Source organism: Sander vitreus, chromosome 6 (assembly GCF_031162955.1).
Source record: "Sander vitreus isolate 19-12246 chromosome 6, sanVit1, whole genome shotgun sequence".
NCBI lineage: Eukaryota > Metazoa > Chordata > Actinopteri > Perciformes > Percidae > Sander > Sander vitreus.
In genome coordinates, this window is record NC_135860.1 from 31,584,118 (window position 1) to 31,609,081 (window position 24,964).

General features: G+C 40.6%; 1 protein-coding gene across 2 annotated transcripts in view; it reads left to right on the top strand.

Moving 5' to 3' along the window:
* The first annotated feature begins 400 nt into the window (after window positions 1-400).
* The window catches only part of oxr1a (oxidation resistance 1a), a 232,130-nt gene continuing 207,566 nt past the window's right edge, over window positions 401-24,964 (top strand). Inside the window, exon 1 of one of the 2 annotated variants that reach the window (XM_078253735.1) lies at window positions 401-481. The gene's annotated coding sequence lies outside the window, so the exon portion shown is untranslated. The remainder of the gene's footprint in view (window positions 482-24,964) is intronic. The other variant, XM_078253731.1, reaches the window with a different exon arrangement.

Sequence of the window (24,964 nt, forward strand, 5' to 3'; positions counted from 1 at the left end):
ATCTTCCATGCATAGTTTATGTTTCAGCATGACATTAAAAGTACCTTTTAATGGGGAAAAACAGCAGGGGGGGGGTGAAACCACTTATCAGAATATAGGTTCATTAGTTATTGAATTGCTAATACATATTGCTACAGTCTGCTACAGCATTTCACTCTATTTCCACCTAATATCACAATTATTTCCATCCTTCACTGCATCAACTACTGTATCATTCACATTCCTGCAGTCCATCCCAGGATGACAGCTCTCCCTCCCTCCCTCCACCCCCCTTTGCCAGGCTGGGATGCCCGCTTGGTATGGTCCGCTCCTCCCCTATCCTACGTCTCACCGATGGTAGTTTCTATTGGGAGAAGGTCAAATGACTCCGCATGTCTGCCGTTGTGTACATTCCCGCGATGCCGTACGCTTGATGAAGAAATCCTTCTTAACACCGTGCGTCCCAGTGTGAAGCGGCTCCTCGCGTCATATCCCTCTGAAAGTAAGTAGTGGTGTGCAGCGACGCTGTTGTTATTTCCGAAACGATTCAGCCGGCTCATATTTTTGATATGGCCGGATAAGTCGTTTCCTCATAAAGGTTTAATGTTTGCAAAGTGTTGTGTTTCCGTGCAGCGCGTGCAGCTCAGGAGTCCGGATGGGTTAAAAATAGTTCTTTTTGGGATGCTTTGAGACAGTGCAGGTGGAATTCAGGTGAATGGTCGGTGGAGGATCATTGTTCCCAAACGAGCCGTTGTTTTAAAAAAACTACTATCAAGAGGTAGCGTATTTACCATTTTATTTTTAGCATCCTACTAGTAACGTGTATGAGCCATTTCTCTGGTCTGTAATATATTTTTAGAGGCTTAATGGAAAAATACCCCATCAAAAGTAAGCAGGGGACTCCCTATAGTTATGTTATAGGAAAGTAGCCTACTAGAGGAGAATAAAGATAGCACGTGTGATAAGGTCACTTTAGACTTTTTACGAAATATAAAAGAGATACAGAGAGAGAGAGAGAGAGAGAAATTGTATTAAGGCCATTGTAAACTCTGACATGTTTACAATAAATTGGTATTGTGAGTGGATGTTTACCTTCTTTACTCTACTGTAAATGCCATGTGGGGTCAGTGTTAATGTGGGCGTGTGGAAAGTTCACTCATCAGCAACTAGAAAGCTCTAAGGTAGGGAGACTTAATGAAGTGAGTCATCAGAGTTAGCCAAACCCACCCCCAGCAGAGTTGCATGTAGCTAAGCCTATTACAACGTTGCATAATACAATACGGTACATCCCCAAAAGGGGTAGAATGAGGTGTCTCCAGGGCCTGGATATTGTCCAGGCTCTTTAATCTCTCATTATACATCCTAATAAAACATATCGGTCCAGAGCCGAGTCAGCATGTTCATGTGAGGAGCTCTATTACTGTCCAGAGACACTCTGTAGTAGAGCCCGACCGATCTGTCGGCGGGCTGATATTATCGGCCGATATTAGGCATTTTCTAAACTATCGGTATCGGCATTTTTAATGGCCGATTAAATGAATATTTATTTAAAAAATAAAATACAAACGGACGATGTGTAACATAATTGACTGCCTATTGACATTGACTGATACACTGCCCTCTGGTGGACAGAACATATACAAGTTATACCAATATAAGTCTTACTGAAGGCATTTAATGGTCAAAATATTAATAAATATTCGAATATATTCGAATATTAATAAACAAACGAACTTCGAATATGATTTTGGGGCAAAAGTCAAAGCCCTAGTCCAAAACCCAAAGATATTTAGTATACTGTTTATATAAAATAAAGTAAATAAGCACATATTTACCATTTGAGAAGCTGGAACTAGGTAATAGTAGCCTGGATGCCAGCCGAACTTAGCCCCGCCCACAACATTCGAGGTCGGGAAGTTCTGACTAGAATCTGAGTATGACGATGTCAGGCTAAGGTAATATAGCACTTTGCTTGAAAAACTACTCAATCTACATCAATTAACCAATCAATTAAACCACTAAGGGTTTCAGCTCTATTATATTAAAAAAAATAAAAATAAAATTGACATGCTGAGCAATTTCCCTAACCATACTGTAGGCATCGAATGGCTTTTTGGGCAAATCTCATGATATACAAATCCACTTGTTGAGAACCTGTCATTTTGGAGAAAACAAGAACCATCAGCTTACAAAAGCTGCCATTGACACACACACACACACACACACACACACACACACACACACACACACACACACTCCCTTGAAAAATGACTCTCATGATCAAATTATGCATGGTCCTGCTGGTTTTGATTAATCCTTCACCCTGCTATCGTGAGTGAGCGCTTGCCGTTACCAATTGATTACTGCATTGAGATTCATGTTGATGAAACTGAACCATATTCACTTAGTAGATATGACTAAATACATGGCATTTAAAAAAGAAACAAATTGAATTAGTTCTAATAAAATATATTTCAAGTACATCAAACTGTGCTTTTGATGCTTTGTTTTCGTGTCGATAAGCTGAAGCTGTAAGCGATGAGGCTCGAATGTTTATCGAGGTGGCCTAGAAGTCATGTGGTGTTTTAACAGCTGCATCTATCTCTGCAACCTCATTAATGCACACACACACACACACACACACACACACACACACACACACACACACACACAGCTGACTTACAGGTAGAGCTGAGAATCTCTGCGAATACAGACTGAATTGCCACCATCAGGTGTACCTTTTTGCCGGGAAACTGGGTTGGGCATCATTTTAATGTCATTTTATTGTAATTCCAATTCCTATTCTTCCTTTTCGATTCCTTTTTGTTATCGGTTCTTGATTCCAGTTCTTTGTGGGGTGGAGTTAAAGGAGAAATCCGGCGCAAAATGAACCTAGGGGTTAATAACGCATGTGTACCGAGTCGACCGTTCTCTGGGATATGTTTTCATGCTAATCGAATGTGACCAGTTTTAGCACAAACCGCTAATTAGCTTATAACGCTAGTCGTCAGGGCACTGGTAAAGTAAAAAGAAATCTCTATTTCCAGTCGAACGACGAACGCCATGCAACGTGAGCTGAACTGTCACTTGAAATCTCCCATGGTCCATGGTTTCCCAATGGGTCGATAGGAATTACGTTTGTGAAATGTAATTACATGATAATGCATGAATTATATCTGTTAATTAAAATATATTGCATGGCGTTCGTCGTTCGACTGATAGCGACTGTATTCCCAGGTTGGCGCCTGCCTGTATACATGAACGGTACTGTCTTTCTAAATATCTTTTTAATAAACTGTCTGTACACTTACAAAGTTCTCAATGCTTCGGTTTACATGTAGGGACCCTCATTATGCTACCGTGGAAGTGTGGTGCCATTTTGAGCCTTATTAGTGGTATAGAAATAGTGATTTCTTTTAACTTTACCCGTGCCCCGATGACTAGCGTTATAAGCTAATTAGCGGTATGCGCTAAACTGGTCACATTTGATTAGCATGAAAACATATCCCAGAGAATGGTCGACTCGGTACACGTGTTATTAACCCCTAGGTTCATTTTGCACCGGATTTGTCCTTTTTAAAATGGGTCACATGCTTATTTCACAGATAAGGGGAACAGTTTATTTTGATTTAATGGTGATTTACAGTTTTACCGGGCTTTTTCAATGTAAAATAAAGCCAGACTTTAGAGCGCCGCTTACTGTGCGCCATTGCTGCAACACAATAAGTGCCTGGAAGTACAGTGGCTCCCAGGAAAACCCAAACTTGCGCGTGTTAAATTTGGAACCGATGATCGGATTTGAAACCAAATTTTCCAAACAATTCCAATAAAAAAACGATTCCAAGTTGGAACCGGTTCTCGACGCCTAATCCTACTGAAAACATGCTTTGTGTAAAATTAGTTTTAAGTGTTTAAGCTGTTGCTATTTTTGTACTGAGGTGTTTCCTATGACAGTACTAACTGCTTTTAGATTGAGCTGATGCAATTTGACCTTCTCCAGGCTCCATGGCGGTTACATAGTGTCTATGTGCTGCTTTTGTAGTTTTATGTAAAAATGACTGATCGTGTGTGGAGTAATGTTCACTCTGAGTCTTTAATGGTTCTCATCTGTTTTATGTTAGTGCCATGTAGCCAGTAAGGCTATGTTCACACTTGGCGTCTTTTTTTAAGCTGCCAGCGTCTGTTTTAATATTATAATCCTATGGAGTAAATTGTGTTTTCCAAAAAGTCCTGAGCACTTTTTTTAAACGCCTCAGCCGACTTCTTCTTTGCAGCTCGGAGCATCTTTTTGAAGTTGAAAAAAAGTTCAACTTTTCTGAAAAAAAAACGCCCAAGTCAAGTGCCTTTTTGACAGCCGACCAATGACAAGCAGAATGGACCTTTTTCACAGCAGACATTTTGACTTGTCATAGTAGGAAAAGCACAGCTGAAATTGATAACCTTAACGATGGCTCAGTTCCATCAAGTGTCCCAGTGAGCTAGTTCAGTGAGTCAGCATGCACAATACCAGGGCCTCTCCTAAGTGGAATGCAGCCATCATTAATGGGTTTGAATACACCTGTGCTTTTCCTACTATGACCTAAGGTCTATAGCCAGACCTGTCATTTTCATAACAAAAAGAAAAAATTGAGTGGGAGCACAGCGAGTTATACGCTTATACAGTATGACCGGATGCCCCCTGTACAGGTAACTCGCTTTGTTTTGTATAACGTTAGTAGCACCACTCTAGCTCGCTCCACCGCTTTGTTTTATCCAACGTTAGCACCGCTCCACATAGCTCTCTAGCTAGGATACTGTAGCAGTAGCTATTGTTATAGCAACAAAAGATGCTCTTGGCTGCTTTTTGGAATAAAAACGCTGCCATTTTTTTTCATTACAAAAGCGCCCTAGTCAAGTGTGAACGTAGCCTAAGGAACTGGTACTGTATGTATTCGTAATACATGTGGTTCTCCAATGGTTCTTTAAGAGCTCTTCAATCAAACAGACCAGAGGGAGCCGCCATCACTGGTCGAAACGGAGCCCTAAATCTGCCTCTGTAACTGGCTGCTTCTAATCCGTGTTTAAACCCTACTGAAACTCATAGAAGCTGTTGCGATGAAAAAGAATGAATACGCATTTGAGGCCGAATCATGCCGTGTAATGCCACATGAGAACGTTAATCTTAAATTATAAATCTCTAGAAAAGAGGCTTTGTCTGCAACCGAAATTACATTCCGTCTGATCATTGGCCAAAGTTTTGACTCTGTTAAGCACTTTGTTCAGGCTCCATAAGAACCTTGTAGTTGCTCAGTCTCCTAAAGTGCTATTTCACAGGCCAAAAAAAGTATACAGTATAAAAACTTCACTTGGTTCATTAAATATGTTTTGAGGGACCACAACATTTATGGAATATTTTTTAATTCCTTACATCACTTTTAAAGCAGACTGATCTCATGAAATGTCATATGTTCCTCATATGGTCTAGGAGACCGGAGATCGTGTCACGTTTCCTCCGTGTCCCGCGTGTCACGTTTCCTAAACCCAACCGTCGCTTTCTTCTTTTACTAAACCCAACCCCGTTCTTCTTTTCCTAAACCCAACCGTCCCGTTGTTGTCCCGCGTCCCGTTATTGTTTTCCTGAACCCAACCCGTCTGCTGTACACACGGATAGCTCCAAATGCAACGTCCCGTTCTGGCATAGACATACACGGGCAGTGTTTCCCACAGATTAGAAAGCAATTTGTGGCGGGGGTACTTATTTTCGTCACAACAATCACGTATCAAAAACTAAGGAGGACACGCTGTTGGATGCTCTCCTACTTCAATGTCTAACGAATCTATCTCTCTCTCTCTCTCTCCCTGACCCTGTCTTCACTGGTTGAAGCCTGAAAATGTTGTAAACAAATTAATAACATGACTAATTACACTGGTGGGACTGTTGAGCTCTGTTTCAGACTGATACCTCCGGTTCAGGCTGGTCCTCATCCTCAACACGGGCCTTTTTCAGTCGCGGAAAATACTTTTCAATACTCATCTGGATTGAAGCAGCAAACATTCAGTGTAAGAGTAAAAAATGACATAACATTATTTATAATACGTTTATTTGATTCACAGGTGCTACATATAGTGTTTTGACCTCGACAACCTGACTGCATTTTACCGCAAACTTGCGACTAGTTAACTTTCTAAAGCAGGTTACAATCGCTTGTTTGCTAAGAGTCGGGTTAGTGATTTTTGAATGTGTGATTGTGTAAAGGTGTTCACGAGCGATGCCAACCTTTCGTGAACTTGTGAATTTCGCCAGCCGTCTTCTCTCCTTTTATGGAGACAGACGCTGTGTGCACGGTGGGCTCGATGGTGTTTTAAGCCTCCAGCGTCGCCTTACAGGCAGCTAACCCTCACCTTAACACTAACATTACTTCTTTGACATAACTATTGCTGTGTGTGTGTGTGTGTCACAGAGACGGAGGAGAGCAGGGAAAGGAAATGCAGAAGAACGTGTTTTAAATAGCGTTTTAAAAAAAGAATAACAAAACGCAATGTGCGGCGGCCAGTGCTGATAGTGCGGCGCACCACCACACATTAGTCTGTGTGGGAAAACACTGACGGGGATAGCTCCAAATGCAACGTCCTGTTCTGGCGTAAACATACATGCAGATAGCTCAAAATGCGTACAGTTGACACGCTGCTTGGCTTAAGAAAGTGGTGTGTATGTTTATGCGAAGTCATGATATCACGTTGTTTAAAGAGACAGTCTATGCATTTCACATAGACCTGAAATTAGGACTGCTATTAGTTATTTCAATGAATTAATCAATTGTTTGGTCTGTAAAACATCAAATCAATCAATTAAAATTTCCCAGAGTTGAACTTGATAATCAAGTGTATGGATGTTTTTCACACATTGGAAATGTTGCAACCAGAGAAAGTTGCTTGAAAAATTCACTTAAATCATTTAATTGGTTATCAAAATAGTTTTCAATTAAATTGTCTGTGGAGGGATATTTTGAGTAATCATTGCAGCGCTACCTGAAATGATCCCATCTGTTTAAGACTTACTGGTATTCATTTTGAATGTAGTGAAATGAATGCACTCCGGTCTTGGCAAGCAGCTGCATCTGCATTACAATTCAGCCCTGGTGCCAGCAATTAAACTGCTAGATGAAGGAATATATTCAGTTTTATATTAGCTTTGGCAATTATTAGTTTTTCAGAGACTGCACTTTTTGGTGATGTTTAATTTTTGGAATGATAGACGTGTGGTGTTGCAGAACAATAGAGGGAGAGAGACTAACCGAGAGAGTGAAGGGGATGGTCTTGAATCTACAAGAAAGTAATTAGATAATGACAAGGGCAGTGACACAGTGATTGGTTGCCTTCTGTTGTAATGTAATTCCAGGAATCCAGCTTGAAATTAATTTTAAAGCTTCCAAGAAACATATTCTTCCATTATGTTGCTTTATGGCTCCATACCGGCTTGAGACATTGTTTACAAAGATGTGCCAGAGATTTCCAGACAGGACAGTGCTTTTATGCCACTTACAGTGGGGCAAAAAAGTATTTAGTCAGCCACCAATTGTGCAAGTTCTCCCACTTAAAAAGATGAGAGGCCTGTAATTTTCATCATAGGTACACTTCAACTATGAGAGACAAAATGAGAGAAAAAAAAAAATCCAGAAAAATCACATTGTAGGATTTTTAATGAATTTATTTGCAAATTATGGTGGAAAATAAGTATTTGGTCAATAACAAAAGTTCATCTCAATACTTTGTTATATACCCTTTGTTGGCATTGACAGAGGTCAAATGTTTTCTGTAAGTCTTCACAAGGTTTTCACACACTGTTGCTGATATTTTGGCCCATTCCTCCATGCAGATCTCCTCTAGAGCAGTGATGTTTTGGGGCTGTCGCTGGGCAACACGGACTTTCAACTCCCTCCAAAGATTTTCTATGGGGTTGAGATCTGGAGACTGGCTAGGCCACTCCAGGACCTTGAAATGCTTCTTACGAAGCCACTCCTTCATTGCCCGGGCGGTGTGTTTGGGATCATTGTCAGCTGAAAGACCCAGCCACGTTTCATCTTCAATGCCCTTGCTGATGGAAGGAGGTTTTCACTCAAAATCTCACGATACATGGCCCCATTCATTCTTTCCTTTACACGGATCAGTCGGCCCCAAAGCATGATATTTCCACCCCCATGCGTCACAGTAGGTATGGTGTTCTTTGGAGGCAACTCAGCATTCTTTCCCCTCCAAACACGACAAGTTGAGTTTTTACCAAAAAGTTCTATTTTAGTTTCATCTGACCATATGACATTCTCCCAATCCTCTTCTGGATCATCCAAATGCTCTCTAGCGAACTCCAGACGGGCCTGGACATGTACTGGCTTAAGCAGGGGGACACGTCTGGCACTGCAGGATTTGAGTCCCTGGCGGCGTAGTGTGTTACTGATGGTAGCCTTTGTTACTTTGGTCCCAGCTCTCTGCAGGTCATTCACTAGGTCCCCCCGTGTGGTTCTGGGATTTTGCTCACCGTTCTTGTGATAATTTTGACCCCACGGGGTGAAATCTTGCGTGGAGCCCCGGATCGTGGGAGATTATTAGTGGTCTTGTATGTCTTCCATTTTCTTATAATTGCTCCCACAGTTGATTTCTTCACACTAAGCTGCTTACCTATTGCAGATTCAGTCTTCCCAGCCTGGTGCAGGTCTACAATTTTGTTTCTGGTGTCCTTTGACAGCTCTTTGGTCTTGGCCATAGTGGAGTTTGGAGTGTGACTGTTGTGAGGTTGTGGACAGGTGCCTTTTTTATACTGATAACAAGTTCAAACAGGTGCCATTAATACAGGTAACAAGTGGAAGACAGAGGAGCCTCTTAAAGAAGAAGTTACAGGTCTGTGAGAGCCAGAAATCTTGCTTGTTTGTAGGTGACCAAATACTTATTTTCCCGAGGAATTTGCAAATAAATTCATAAAAAATCCTACAATGTGATTTTTCTGGATTTGTTTTTTTCTCATTTTGTCTCTCATAGTTGAAGTGTACCTATGATCAAAATTACAGGCCTCTCTCATCTTTTTAAGTGGGAGAACTTGCACAATTGGTGGCTGACTAAATACTTTTTTGCCCCACTGTATGAGCAGTGTGCTTTGCTTAAAAAACGACTTATGTTTACATGTAGGAGTGTTGATCTGGAAGCTGCAATTCTCCATGATTTTACTTTGCATCCCAAGAAAATGGATCACGCAGCCAGACTGCAGGCCATAAAGCAGCCCCCTCCAGCCCTCCCTTTGGTTTGTATAAATACAGTACACTGAGGAATGATTTGTTTTCTTACCATCTCTTTGTGATTTTCATCTATATTTTGTCTGACTCCCTCCCTGTTATCCCGCCGTCTAATGATGATAATCTCAGAAGAGATTTAGGGAGGATAAACATCCTCAGCAGTCCTCTTTAAAAAAAGAAGCAGGTAAACAATAGTGGAGGACGGCTGTAGCAGTTGTAGGATGTAGCTTACATGGTTGCGGAGCAGGCTTGGTGTGGGCCCGTAATGGCATTACCTACATACAGTAAACGGCGCAATGGGACTGGTTGGAGGATTACAGAGGATTTGCCGTGCAAAGCCATAGGGACCCAATCCAGTGACCCACCCCCCGTGTCTCCTCCTACCATCCTTTTCTTGAAGCATAGCAACAATCCACTCTCTTCTTCTGTCTCCTCCCAGTCTACTTGGCCCATGATGCATCAGAGGGCCAGCCATGTAACCCAAATCACTGACTATCTGGATAGGATAAAAGATGGCGGATGCACTGTGTTTCATAAAGTAATGAAATCTGTTTCCCCTCGAATTGGTTGGCGGTTGATGAATCTGCGCTCATGTCCTCTGCTCTGCTGTTTTTCACCCCTGCCCAGGCCGCTTTCTGATAAATCTGCAAATTTTACTTTAATGACTGAACTTATCATTCGCAATAGCCGTCGGGGTAAATTTAGGGCATGTTCTGAGTGCATTTTCCCCCTTTGCGGATGGAGTGATAATGTGACAGCCAGATGACATTCATCATGAAACCCGCACCACATAACTTGATAGGAAGAAGGCGATGCTGTCAGCAAACTGAAATCTGATTTGAACCCATCACTTAAGTTGAGCGAACATTGCCTTTGGTTCTACTTTGGGACACTGCTTGAAAGCTAATTGAATCAAAGCAAGGGGATGGGGTCGTTTTTGACTGATAACTCCATGGGCATTTGTCTCTGCCAGCCCAATATCACACAGTGAAGTGACTCAGCAGAGAGCGGCCCCCAACACGCCTGTGTACATGTCTTTAACTCAAACTGACAGTGTTCTAGCTCCCGTACATACCTTGCCATGAGCTACTCTGCTGGAAAGCTGAGGTTTTTATTTTCTTTTTTTCCCCCACCATTGTCATCATGTGCAGCCTCGACGCACATCGAATCCTCAGGAACACTCACAGACAGAAATAGATCAACCCAGGAAAGCAGAGGGTTATTTTGAGTAAAAACAGCGCACTGTGAAGAAGAAATCCTCAGTAGTTTTCTTGGCATAATGTAATCTCATGGGGCGGTGTAGTTCTCTACTGGAATGATGTTATATTGTACAAGCAAGCAAGAGAAGAGAATCGTTCCCCTGGTGTAAGAAATGGCTTTGTTGCTAGGCCCTCATGTCAATATCTCTCCAAGTGGTTAATTTTTTCGACCCCTTTCATTGCATGTGCCTCCTAATAGAGCTACAGTGCAACATATTTTTAAGTTATGCGCAGAAGATGGCGTTTCACATGTGGACATGAAAGTTGAAATTGATTGAGGAAGATGTTCAGAGAGGGAACTTTCTAGGATTCTACTGTTTTCTGTACCGTAGCTTACAGCGTTAAATCTAACTTTTATTGAAGGTGGGGGACACCGTTGTTGGGCTGATTTATAGTTATGGTCAGGGTGTCACAACTGATCGGACTGTCAGAACGGCCTCAGGTCCTAGTAGTTGTTGTATGTTGTCATCCCAGCGTAACACCATTCTATCACGTAACCAGTGTTCCACACATGCATCATGTGGTCAAACCTGAGCCAGTTTCATTCGCTTGAAAGCTCTGAAAAAGCTAGAAAGTCAGTCTTGATTCAAGATTTTGTTACACCTATTTCACATTTTCTAAGAATGACTTTTGTAAGATTTTTATGACTAAAATTCAGACCTTTTAAATGTATTTGCCACAGTTCCTCCTAATGAGGAATCAATTCAAGAATAGTTTGACATTTTGCCATATTTTCTTTTATGCCAAGAGTTGGATGTGAAGGTTTAGACCAGACCACTCTTACATCTGTATGCTAAATAGGAAGGTAGAGCCAGCAGCAAAAAAAAAATCTATCTAGCTAGGTACAGTGGAAGTAGTTACAGCACGTTACTCACCGTAAAACCATACATTTTTGTGCTTATCAGACAATGAGACACCCTGTGTTGGTTTTAAAAGTGACGTTAGGCAGACTTTTGCCTTTTTGTCGGAGCCAGGCTAGCTGTTCCCAAAATCTTTCGTCTTTATGCTAGGCTAAGCTAACAGTCACCTGGTTCTAGCTTCGTATTTTGTGTACAGACACATGAGAGGGATACCGACCTTCTCATCTAACTCTGGGCAAGAACGTAAACAAGGGTATTTCCCAAAATGTCTAACTTTTCCTTTGCTTTCGCTAGGAGATTCTCCAAATCCTCGATTCGATTACATTTTTGATTCTAAGGTCACGGTTCGATTCTCGATTTTTACATTTTTCTTTTTTAAAGCACAGGTTGCTATTCCATTTTTAGACTATACTTTTATGCAATATAATATCTGACCTCTTTGTTCGCAATGTACCACACTACATTGTCAAATTTAAAACATTTATTAACAACATAATGTAACAATAACTTATATCTATAACCTGCCATCTAGTTTCTCTTTTGTAACTGCAGTCTTCTTCATAGAAGATGACATTCAAGTTCACAACAAAACAAACAGCCATGTCTATAGTCTTCTCTGAACAATTAAGTGTCTTAACAAACTATTTCCGAACAGTTGAACATGTACCACACACATTAACTGCCATGTTAGTTGTGCTGCCAGTGGAAGAATATGGTACATGCACATAGCAGAGCTTGCAAACTGTGGCTTTTTTGTCGACAACGCGAACGTTGTCAACATAACTCACTGGAAATCCAAAATACTTCCACACCGGCGACTTCAGTGAAAGAGGAGGGGGTTCAAGTTCTGTCGATGGGTCTCCTGCATCTGCAGTTGCCATGCGAATAACTTTACATCTGAAGCGTTTAAAGACTCTATTTGTCCATTGTTTGATTCTAAAGAATCACGACAATGTATAAAAGGCTCCATTACCTTGTATCTCACGTTATGGCTCCGTAGCAGATGTTTTTGTAAAAATAGGCTAATGATTGTGTCATAACCACGCGACTTACCGCGTAGTAGAGAAATTACCGTACAGTATAGGAGAAGCTCTCAGGCAGTTTCGACTCACATTAGCTGTTTAAGTTTAATTACTAATGTTAACTAGCATTTTAGTTAGCAATAATTAGCCTGTGCCTATGTTATCTCCTTACATATACCTACGCTCTCCGTCTCTGCTAGATTGGGAATGATTGAGATTTCTCTTGGCACAGCTACCAGAAGACTTCCAACTTTCAGACAGGTTGCTCCCGTCACATTTACGTCGTCTTTCTCAGTTTGAGGCTGCTCAGTAACGCTCAGCCATCACCAGAAAAGTGCTTCTAATATCCTTCACTGGTCTCCGTCAAGAGCAACGGGAACTGTTGGTCCAGTTTATATACTGTCTATGGGCTACACGTGTGTGTTTTTTTTTCTTTCCGCTTGGCAAGCCGACTGGACGTGACATGGGGCCGTGGCAGCATCGACAATTCCATTTTTTAATTCGAAATTTGAGATTGTGACTTAATTTCGGTCAAGTTCGATTTAAAATCAAGACACCCTTAGCTTTCACCTAACTCTTATGAAGTTCCCTCATCTAATTGCATCCACATTTAGCATTCTTCCTTTGTTCAACTGCCTTTTCTGCACAAATTGTATAAAGGTTTTTTATGAATTTTCTTTTGGTAGAGGAACATGCAAAATTGTTACGCAGGATTTTGGACTGTTTTCTGTATTTACACTCATTTAATATCTTGCTATTTCTGACTGTTAATATTCAAAGAAATCTCTGAAAGTTGGTGAAAATCGTTTTGTGTAAGAGGATAGTCTCACCAGCTTTATTCAAATCTCCCAACAGAGCGATTGAACTTTTGTACTTGAGCCGATGTCTCCGTCATGTCCCATAGTATTATAAGGAACCTTATAGCAATTTTTCCCAAGCCATAGGTGTTACATTGAGCTCGTTTTACAAGCGTGTTTTTTTTACCTTGCTATCTTGTATTTAAATTTACATTCATTATGGGACAGGGTTCAAACAGTTTTAATAAAACATAATAAATGAACTCAGCCAGCGTGAACTCGTATGCTGTTTAATGGAAATGGTATTTTAAGAAACATTTATAGTCTTCCGTATTTTAACCTCGTTGCAGTGGCATTCCCAGAAGCATAGATAATATTACCCAACGCCTGCTGTCTATAAAAGATATAGCTGTTATGATTCAGGCCAGAACGAGCCTCCTGGTGCTCAGTTAGATGGAGAAATATGAGGAAGTAAACTGAAGAAATCTGATCCATAAACTGGCTTTAAAATCCTCCAATGTGTTGAAGTTATGTTACTTTATATTTAGTCTCATTGTTTTTTAGCTTTTCTGTCTAAATCAATCCAGCAACTAAAAAGAAAAATTGACACTCATCAAGAATAAATCTATTTGCATTCTTTAGTCTAAATTAGATAACCTGAAGATGGTGTCAATACAATAAAGGCTGTGTGATGCTTGGACACTGAAACCAACATGATGAATCTATTGTCCTTTTTTTCTTTTTTCTTTTTAGATTATTTTTGTGGCATTTTAGGCCCTTTATTTGATAGGACAGCCTCAACGTGAAAGGGAAGAGAGAGGGGGAATTCAATTTTTCAATTCAATTATATTTATAGTATCAAATCATAACAGGAGTTATCTCAAAACACTTTACAGATAGAGTAGGGCTAGACCGCACTCACAAATTCCAAAGACCCAACAATTCCAGTAATTACCCCAAGAGCAAGCATTTAGTTTTAACAGTGGCGAGAAAAACTCCCTTTCAGGAAGAAACCTTGGCAGACCCAGGCTCTTGGTGGGTGGTGTCTGACGCTGCCGGTTGGGGGTGTGATGAACAGTGGCAATAATAGTCACAATAAAGATAATGGAAGTATGACTAAAAATAGCAGTTGTAGTAGTTAATGGCATAGCAGGTCACTACAGGGTGTAGCAGGGCACTGGAGGGTGTGGAAGGGAGTAGCAGGGCACTGGAGGTCACTGCAGGGCGTTGCAGGTCACAGTGGGGCACTGCAGGGCGTGGCGGGGCACTGGAGGGCGTACCAGGGCGTACCAGGGCATAGCAGAGTGTTGAGCAGGACCAAGGTGCCACACTAATCAAAGGAAAACTGTGGGGCAAGAAAACATAAGGACTCCGGGGAATAAGCTCCCCAGAGCTAGGTTAGTAACAAGCATTTCTGGGACATGAGTGCACACAGATGGAAACAGAGAGGAGAGAGAAGCTCTGTGTGTCTAAAACTATAACAGCATAACTAAGAGCAGGTCCAAGGAAAACCTGAGCCAGTTCTATAAGGGTTGGTAGATGAATCTGACGACTATGAAGAGATGCAACAAAGGGCTGCATGTCAGAACCGAACCTACGACCGCTGCAGAGAGGACTGAGCCTCTGTACATAGGACGCACACGCTCTACCATATGAGCTACCCAGTCACCACATCTATTATCCCATTTAACTGACAAGTGGCTGGCAAATTTACACCGAGATCTTTTATTGCAGGGTAAACGCTCTCATCCAGGGCAACCCAACAATCCAACCATGACACAACTGACCTCGAGCATATTGCCGAGTTCTTCCGGGAGACGTAGATAAGATGCCCCTGAGCCGATAACAACCATGCATCGTAACCATTAGCCCAACGCAAATATGAGAGTCGAAAATAACGGAGGGGGTGTTTATTCGTTGCCAAGTAATTGACTGAGCATTTCCATAATGGTGTTGTGTTTCCCGCTAGGCTAATGTGATCCCTATTAGTTCAGGAAACATACTGCAATCAGGCTCTGTGTGTGCGCCGCCAGACACAGCCAAGGAAATGAATTGGCGAGAAAGGAGAGATGAGGGACTGGAGGGGGGAGAGATGTAAACAATGGTGAGATCCAGACAATGGGACAACCAGGGGAGAACAGAAGGGGAGATGATGAGTCATATTACTGCAGCGAACCAGGCCCTGATTGAAATGCCAGTGCAGCAACTGGACTACAGTATATTGGTTTTATATAGTTTTTACTTCATATAGTTCATTGTGCTAAACTGTAAGAAAACATAGACATGTTCTGTATTAAAGCTGCACCAGACATTTTTTAAACACTGATAAATCTTATGCTGTTGCATATCCGTAGGGTTGGGCATCGTTTTGATTTGAACAATTCCGATTCTTCCTTTCAATTCCACTTCTAATCGATTCTCGATGCCGATTCTCTGAGGAGTGTAGTTGAAATGGGTCACATGCTTATTTCACAGATAAGAGGAACATTTTATTTTGATTCAATGGTGAAACCGGCCATGCTTTGCTCTAAAGTACTTGAGCTATACTTTCCTCTACTTCTTCATGGCTGTTACTGATTTAGCTGCGTTCTGGGCCTGCTTGTCCTACCTCTGATCAATACTCCACTTCCCCTGCTCACACTCTGGATTTCATCCAGGAACCAGCAAAGCCAATATCTTTATTTACCTTCTCTTCTTGTCATTCATAAACCCAGCGTCAGAGAGAGTTGAATTGTACATCTAAAACAGTTTAGATTTGAGAGTAGAATTTACTCCTATTTGCATCAGCTGGGATAGCATTTGGCCTGTTGTGTTTGCAGTTGTTTGTGTTACCAGTGCTCATCTTTGTTTTGTGTGAAATAGCCTCTGTCAGCCCTGACCTTAAAGCTATGCGTTTTGGAGCCAAACACCCCTGTGTCATTGCTGTTTTATGGCCAGCAGCTCTCAGCAAAAGTGCACACCCGAGCACCGGCGATACTTGATGTCCCTCTGTCTGTGTGAGGGATTCGCCTCAACCCATTACATGCTTGGATGCTGATAGTGTTTGTCAGGATGCTCTGCACGCACAGAGACAATTAAGCTGAAACACAAGGCTGGCTTAATGAAGCTCGGCAGGAAAAACATCCTCAAACGAGGTTGTTTTGCCATAGAGATAGACGTAGACAAGGTCCATTCATGTCAGGAGGAACCACATGGCTCCACTGGTGCATTGTTGTGGTGTAGGTGTATGCATTGGTGACAATGCAGAAAAAAAACAGATGAACCATACAAATAAGGTAACAATGAATGAATGATGACTGATTTACTGACACACTTGCAACTATATGCTACACTCTCCATTTTAGACTAGTGCACTTAGTCCCATGCAGACCTTCCTTTTCTGTAATATGTAACGTCACAATTTCACAGCCAACCTGAGTCATTTCAACCCGTTTTTTTTTTTTTGTGGTTCCTTCTTTTTTAAGAACATAGTTTTGAGGACTACGTTGACCATTTCAATTCATATTTATGGAATTGAATATTTTTACCTTACATTTACATTTCAGGTCTGAAAAAGAGGTAAGAAGAAGCAATATGCGTCTGGTTCCAACTCTTATTCTAAACGAATCAATTCAGTTTTATTTATAGTGTCAAATCACAACATGAGTTATCTCAGGACACTTGACAGATGGAAAGGAAAAACTTCCTACAGGCAGAAACCTCGGAAAGACCCTGACTCTTGGTGGGCTGGATGAATGAAAGTACATTGCCAAGACAAGCCTCATCTGCTGCTATGTTTGTCAAAATCCCTTCGCTATGGGAAACGATAAGAACAACCTCCGAGCTAGCAAGCTAACGTTACTGTATTGTGTCAACAGTTCACTTCATTTAATATTTTCTGTGGCGTTGTCTTTAGCGGTGTGCAAATGTTCCACCAAAACAGTTGCTTTCCCTAGACTATTTTTGCAGAACCACCGTCACTGCGTCTGGAGCATAGCTCTGTCCTAGACGATTGTGATTGGTTTAAAGAAATGTAAACAGTTTTTTCCTCCTATCGTAGAATGCATCTGTGGTATAGCCAGACCTACCTACCTAGTCTATAGACACGACGTTCCACTTCCGCCAGATGTCCCTCAATTAGGCCTTTGTTACTTTTTAGGCCTTTCTTTGTGTCAGCATTTTAAACGGTGGATTTGTGAGGACTATGGTTAACTGCTCCTCAGATCTCTGCAGGGTAAATCCAGACAGCTAGCTAGACTATCTGTCCAATCTGAGTTTTCTGTTGCACAACTACACGTTCCACCAAAACATGTTCCTTCCTGAGGCCATTTTTAAGTGGTGCTGTTGTTCCGTCTGGAGCTTAGCGCCGCCCAAGACGATTGTGATTGGTTCAAAGAAATGCCAATAAACCAGAGCACGTTTTTCTCCCATCCTGGAATGCTGTGTGGACTAGCAATGCGAGACTAATACTAATCTAATCCATCAATACATAAATTCCATAACCCACTTACCGCCCCAGCATCCATCCCCACAGCTAAACCCCTATATTCATCCTCTTCTTCATCCATAATCAGCCTCACTACTTAATATTGAGTGAAACAGAGATTGGAAAAAAAAGAAAATTACAATAACAATATCGCCATAATGGTGTTTTACATTACCCTGCCTCATTTCTGTACCTCGCAAAAACATTTTAGAATACATCTTTTTAAACTGTCTGATATTTTCACAATACTTTGATTTCTTCCCCCAGTCCATTCCACAAAACCACCCCACGTATTGATATGCACTTTTATTGTGTAGTGTGAACACAATGTTGTTTAAAATTACATTTTCCTCTTAAGTTATAAGCCTACGGAAACTTTCACGAAACTGTCATGTTCTCACGTGAAAACTTTCGTGTGTGCACGCAAAACTTGTGTGAGCACATAAGTCGTATATTGATGTAGCCTGGGCCATGACAGTGAGAGCTAGAGAAATGACTAAAGTACAGGAGTTAGTTGCACTATATTTTAATCTAGGTCTTCATTATAAGGACATTGCTGCTTTGCTTGCTAGTCGTCACCATTATATTGTTTCGATACGACATTTAAAACGAATTTTAAAGTCTTGTAATCTGTTCCGGAGCAAGGGATACAGCGATTTGGATCGGGCAATTACTTTCATTTATGAACAGTTACAAACATCTGGCCAACTCCACGGATATAGGTGGATGTACACAAAATGCAAAGGAGAATGGATTAAACGTATGGAAAGACGATGTTCGATTAATTCTGAGAAAAGGGGTGTTGAACGGGACATTCTAAAATGCTTAACGTGAAAATGCTTAACGTGAAAAAGCTTAACGTGGTTTAATGTGCCTAAACAATGATTACCAAATTTATATATTTATATATATTGCTCCTCATAACCACTGAAAACTGTCCAAAAATCTAACCCAAAGTCCTATTATTATTATTATTATTATTATTATTATTATTATTATTATTATTATTATGGACGTTGTCTGATATTAAGCGTTTCTGCTTCACATTTTCAGCAGGGCAGCGGAGCGGCTGTGGGTTGACTTTCCATGGTTCTCATGGTCTTTATAAGTTTTAGAATGTCCCGTTCAACACCCCTTTTCTCGTAGAATTAATCGAACATCGTCTTTCCTTATGTTTAATCCATTCTCCTTGCATTTTGTGTACATCCACCTATATCCGTGGAGTTGGCCAGATGTTTGTAACTGTTCATAAATGAAAGTAATTGCCCAAAAAGGGGGGGGGGGGGGCATGAATTTCAAAACTCTGCACCAAAATGATTCATTATTTTTATTCAGGAATTCAACTGTCTGTCATGTAAACCCGAAAATACAAATATTAAAATCATGAACTCAAGTGTCATTATGAAACGCATAAAAAAAGAGTTGGTCTGTACAGTTGTGCTGTTATAGTTATATGTAGTTTGCTGCTAGCATGCAGCCTGATGTCCCCCCCGCCTTCTGGTACTGGGTTTCAAAGCGGCGCACATGAAAACAAATCTAAAGTTTAGTTTCATGTGTTCACACGAAACTTTTATGTGCGCACATGAAAAGGTTTTGCGTGTGATGATTTGATCTTTGTAGTATGCACAATGATTGTAGGGTGTAAGTGTTGAACATTTCACTTTGAGGTTTTTTTACATTAATATGAGTTCCCCCAGCCTGCCTATGGTCCCCCAGTGGCTAGAAATGGTGATAGGTGTAAACCGAGCCATGGGTATCCTGCTCTGCCTTTGAGAAAATGAAAGCTCAGATGGGCCGATCTGGAATCTTATCTTTCTGAGGTCATAAGGAGCAAAGTTACCTCCGGTTTCTCTGCTTTTCCCGCCCATGAGAAAGAGACATCATGGCTTTCAAACGAGCAAAGTGGCAGTTGGTCAAGGCCACACCCCCAGCCTCCACCTTGCCCCCCCCGTCTCTTCTCCTCAATAGCTACAGACACAGAAATGTCACATCCTAAGGAAAGCTCATTGTGGGACTGGCTCTAGTGGCTGTTATTCTGCACCAAGGCTGAATTTCGGGAAAGAGACTTCAGATACAGTATTAGGGCACCACTAAGGTCTATATAAAAGAGACTTCAGATACAGTATTAGGGGACCACTAAGGCCTATATAAAAGAGACTTCAGATACAGTATTAGGGGACCACTAAGGTCTATATTAAAGAGACTTCAGATACAGTATTAGGGGACCACTAAGGCCTATATAAAAGAGACTTCAGATACAGTATTAGGGGACCACTAAGGCCTATATAAAAGAGACTTCAGATACAGTATTAGGGGACCACTAAGGTCTATATAAAAGAGACTTCAGATACAGTATTAGGGGACCACTAAGGCCTATATAAAAGAGACTTCAGATACAGTATTAGGGGGACCACTAAGGCCTATATAAAAGAGACTTCAGATACAGTATTAGGGGGACCACTAAGGTCTATATAAAAGAGACTTCAGATACAGTATTAGGGGACCACTAAGGCCTATATAAAAGAGACTTCAGATACAGTATTAGGGGACCACTAAGGTCTATATAAAAGAGACTTCAGATACAGTATTAGGGGACCACTAAGGCCTATATAAAAGAGACTTCAGATACAGTATTAGGGGACCACTAAGGTCTATATAAAAGAGACTTCAGATACAGTATTAGGGACAATTAAGGTCTATATAAAAGCATCCAAAGAGCACCATGTCATGGGACCTTTTAATATATAGTAATACAAGTGAACAATACAAAGTGTACAATGCTTTATGATCCAGAATGTGTCTTGTTTTCACAGAACGGCAAAGCGCCAACTTTGCTCACACTTATTTTATGAGATTTCCAGCAGATATCGCACATTTATTTTCATTTACTTTAATTTCAGTTATCTAAAACATATTCTAAATATGAAATGGAGCCATACCACATCTGCTAAATGACCGATTAAAGGCATTTAAAAGGAGGAATGAAATAGTATGAGCTTTATGTGACTGAGTTACAGAAATAAACAATAGTCTGTTCACTGTAAATCTTGATGTGAGTGCATAAAACCGAACCAAGTTGCAAGATTGGTCAAGCAGAAAACCTGAGTGTGCTGCACATAACATACTCTACTAGCTGTGACTTAAAAATCCATTTCATTTAATTCAGTTTAAGCTTACAATGCACCGCTCACCAAAAAATTGCTGCAATCATTCACCATGTATCATTGCCATTGCAAAGAAGTGTGACTGTGACCGTTGTAGCAGACCAGCTCATTCTATTTCGAGGGTCAATGCACAGTGCTGCGTGCCATTTTCTTTTTGAGCTATTCAAATGACCACAGCAAAACAGTTAATAATCATTCTAATCTCATTTTATTTCTATGAGTTTAGGTGTATCTTTGCAGAGAGTGACAATGTCAAAGCCAAATATCAGTTGTATAGATATTTTGCATAGAACACGAAAGCTGTGGGTGTCTGCCTTCACACTTTACAGAACAATTGTGAAGAAAAAAACATCCAAATGCAATGCCACATGACCTAAATGAGACATCAATCAGATGCACCTAATTTCATGTGGTAAATCCTAAAAAGACTATGAAACAGCTGATGAAAATGCCAACATCACTATGGCAACATGCTCCCAGTGACAAAGCTAGCATGCTTATGTTTAGTTTGCCATGATAGCCAAATTAGTTTACCTTGTTAGCATGCTAACCTTTGCTAATTAGGTACACGGTAAAGACAAGGCTGATGGGAATGACATTCATTTGCAGGTATTTGGTTATAAATTAGACAAATCAAAAATGTGATGTAAAAAAGTGCTCTGCTAACATCTGTTTGCAGGCTAGATAGCCAATTAGCTGGTCAGCTGCAGCCCATTGAACAGCATGTTAACGTACCTGCAATTAACAATGTGGTCCGTTTGGATGCCAACCCAACACATGGCGACAGAAAAATACCTTCTTTTTTTTTTCCTTCCTTTTTAATAATTTAAAAACTAAAAGAATTCTACAAAAAAAAAACATTAATAAATGTGATCAGTGGGATTTGAAACCACAAATGTCAGCCTCTTGGTGGTGCTGGAGGAGAAAGTTGGGATCACCAAAGTCATTAGGATTCATCTTCTGGGGACCATGGATATCTGCACAAAAATCCTCCTAGCAAAAACCAAACGATAGATAGATATATTAGGGCTGTCAATCGATTAAAAAAATTAATCTAATTAATTACATACTCTGTGATTAATTAATCGAAATTAATCTCATGCATAATTAACGGTGCCTGAACCGATACTTTTTAAGAAAGTTAAGAAAAGAAAAAAAAAAGGGTACTAAACAACAGTTGGCGACATTAAAGAACGGCTTGTTTATTGCTAAGGCCATATGGTCAAAATTAAATGTTTAATAATAATGTATAACAATAACTAATTTAAGTAGTAAATCGCTGTTGAACGACAAAAACAACAATCAGATGGTAAAGGACATTTACAATAACTGCTGCAGATTGTTACAGTTACAGTACAGTTACAGTAAAACACAGTCAAACGTTAGCTTGAAGCGTTGGCTGTCAGCATTGTAACCGTGTTTAGGCTAACGTTAGCTGCTGTCGAGTATAGTGTTAACTAGCGTCACGTGCAGCGGTGTTTGAGTTGCCTGTATCGGGGGGAAGAGAGAGGGAGAGAGAGAGAGAGAGAGAGAGAGAGAGAGAGAGAGAGAGACCTATTCACGAAATCAATCGTTTGGCTTGCAGTAAACACATATCTATAAGTACTTTGATCTCTTTTTTTAATTTCGGATCAGATGGATACAATCCAGGATAAATACTTTGGGGTGGAGAGGCAGCCTAATAGACACTATTTGAAATATCATTTGTGCTACATCCTTCCAGAAGTCTTTAATTTTATTACAGTCCCACAAACAATGAAACGGAGTCCCTTTGGAGTGATTGCACTTGTAGCATCTTGTAGCATCTGGGTTTACCCTATTAAACTTATGCAACTTCGCTGGCGTAATATATGTTCGCATCAGCCAATTATATTGTAATGACTTGAGCCTGGTATTCACGGTCTGTTTCTGAGCCTTACTACAAATATTACTCCAATCTTCCAATGTTATGTCCTCCTGAATGTCTTCCTTCCACGAGTTCAATTTGTGCTCAGATGATTCGGTTGAGTTCGATATTAGCATAGCATATAGAACTGAGATTCGACCCTTGCTGTTGCATTTGTTTGTTAAAATATTTTCTAACACGGACAAAGGGGGTTCCGTAATTTTTTTATTCTGGGCAGCCATTATATAGCTCCTTATTTGTAAGTATTTAAAAAAGTGTTTTCTAGGAACATTGTGTTTTACCATAAGTTCTTCAAATGACATGATACTTTTATCCTTAGTTGGAAACCCGGATCAGCTCTCCCAGGAGCAAACCTCTGGTTTCCCCAAATAGGACTGAAGGCTGAGAGAGTGTTTGTTTCACCCAGAAATTTCCGCGCCTCATACCAGACATTTATTGTATTTAAAAGAAAAGGGTTCTTTGTTTGTTTTCTTAGTTTCTTGATATCAGCTGAATATAAATACAGATTTAGGGGTAACATGGAAATTACCGAGGCCGTCTCAATCTCCATCCACGCAGGGATAGTGTCTAAGAAATAATACATTGCGGTGCGAAGCTGAGCTGCCCAGTAGTACCACTGGATATGAGGAACATTGAGCCCCCCCTGTCATATGGCAAAAACAACAAAGACAAGCGGACCCTGGGGCGTCTGTTATTCCAGATAAAAGCAGAAAACCTCTTTTTTAGTTTTGAAAAAAGAGATGGTGGTGGCAAGGGAATGTTCAATAAAATATTAATTTTAAGGACGTTAATCCGTCCAATTAAAGATCTAGGTAAGGATGACCATCTATCTAACGATTTAGTTATTGAGTCCATGATGGGGTCATAGTTATTTGAAACTATCTTATTGATCTCTGGCACAACATGAATGCCGAGATATGTAAAACCCTCAGACATATTGAAAGAGGCGATCAGAGGTGTAGGTTTACGTCTTTCCTCCTCCGTAAGCATCATGATTTGGGATTTTGTGAGCCTCTGTGGATGTCAAAGGGCTCAGATACCGTATTATTCGTAAGAATCTCTGCAGAAGGATTTGTATATAAAATCTTAATCCATTTACAAAAGTTTGCACCACACCCAAAGCGAGTTAGCACTCTGTCAAAGGCCTTCTCTGCATCCAAATACAGGATTGCAGTGTCCGATGACCCTTTTCTAGAATGTAAAACATTAAGCACTCTCCTGACATTATGGAATCCCTTACACCCCTGTATAAAGCCATTTTGATCTCCACCTACCAAGACCGGGAGAAGACCCTCCAACCTCCCAGCCAGTATTTTAGAAAGCACCTTAGTGTCGGAGTTCAGAAGCGAAATAGCACGATACAAATACATCTTTTTACATTTAAAGCAGTACACCACTTTTTTTTAAAGATTATTTTTTTGGGCTTTTCCACCTTTAATTTTTGACAGGACAGCTAGGTGACAAAGGGGAGAGAGAGAGGGAAGACATGCAAGAAATTGTCACAGGTCGGATTCGAACCCTGGACCTCTGCGTCGAGGCATAAACCTCTCAGTATATGTGCGCCTGCTCTACCACTGAACCAACCCGGCCACGCAGTACACCGCATTTAAACAGGTTGTGTTTTTATGTGCATTTCATACTGGTATGACAGCAGGGGGGGGCGTTAATGAGATGAGAAATACCTCGCCGTAAAGGGCTGCAGGTAGATGCACTGAGAGCCAATTATTATAAAATATTTCATTTCATTAAAGCGAACTATTTATCTAATCTGATCGAAAATTCGGAGCCCAGGGAGTGCAGAGAGACAATTTAATAATTCATTTCCTTTTCCATTGCTTTTGAAAATGTGACTCATCCTTCTATTCGTCATAGTGTTTCAGGGTTTAAAAATGACTACACAGAGTGCTTTACCAAACCCAGCACTCCCCTTAGAAAAATAATAACAAACCCTTAAGCTTTCAAGGGTCTATACTGAACCAAGACAAAAACTGAAAATGCATTTAGACCTTATTTGGGATCATGAGGCCAGCTTTACTTGCCAGTGGGTTTAAAGTAAGCATGAACCAATGAATTTCTAATCCAAGCAATATACAGTAAAAGGAAGAGCAACTTGAAGTTAAGAAAGAGGAGAAAGAAGAGGAGCAGTAGGAGTAGCCATCTTGCAATAATGTGTGAACACTCCCAATTCGTAATAAAAGGAGGTATTCCTTTGCCAGCATTGAGTGAATGCAGCATTAGTACAGCCTCACAGA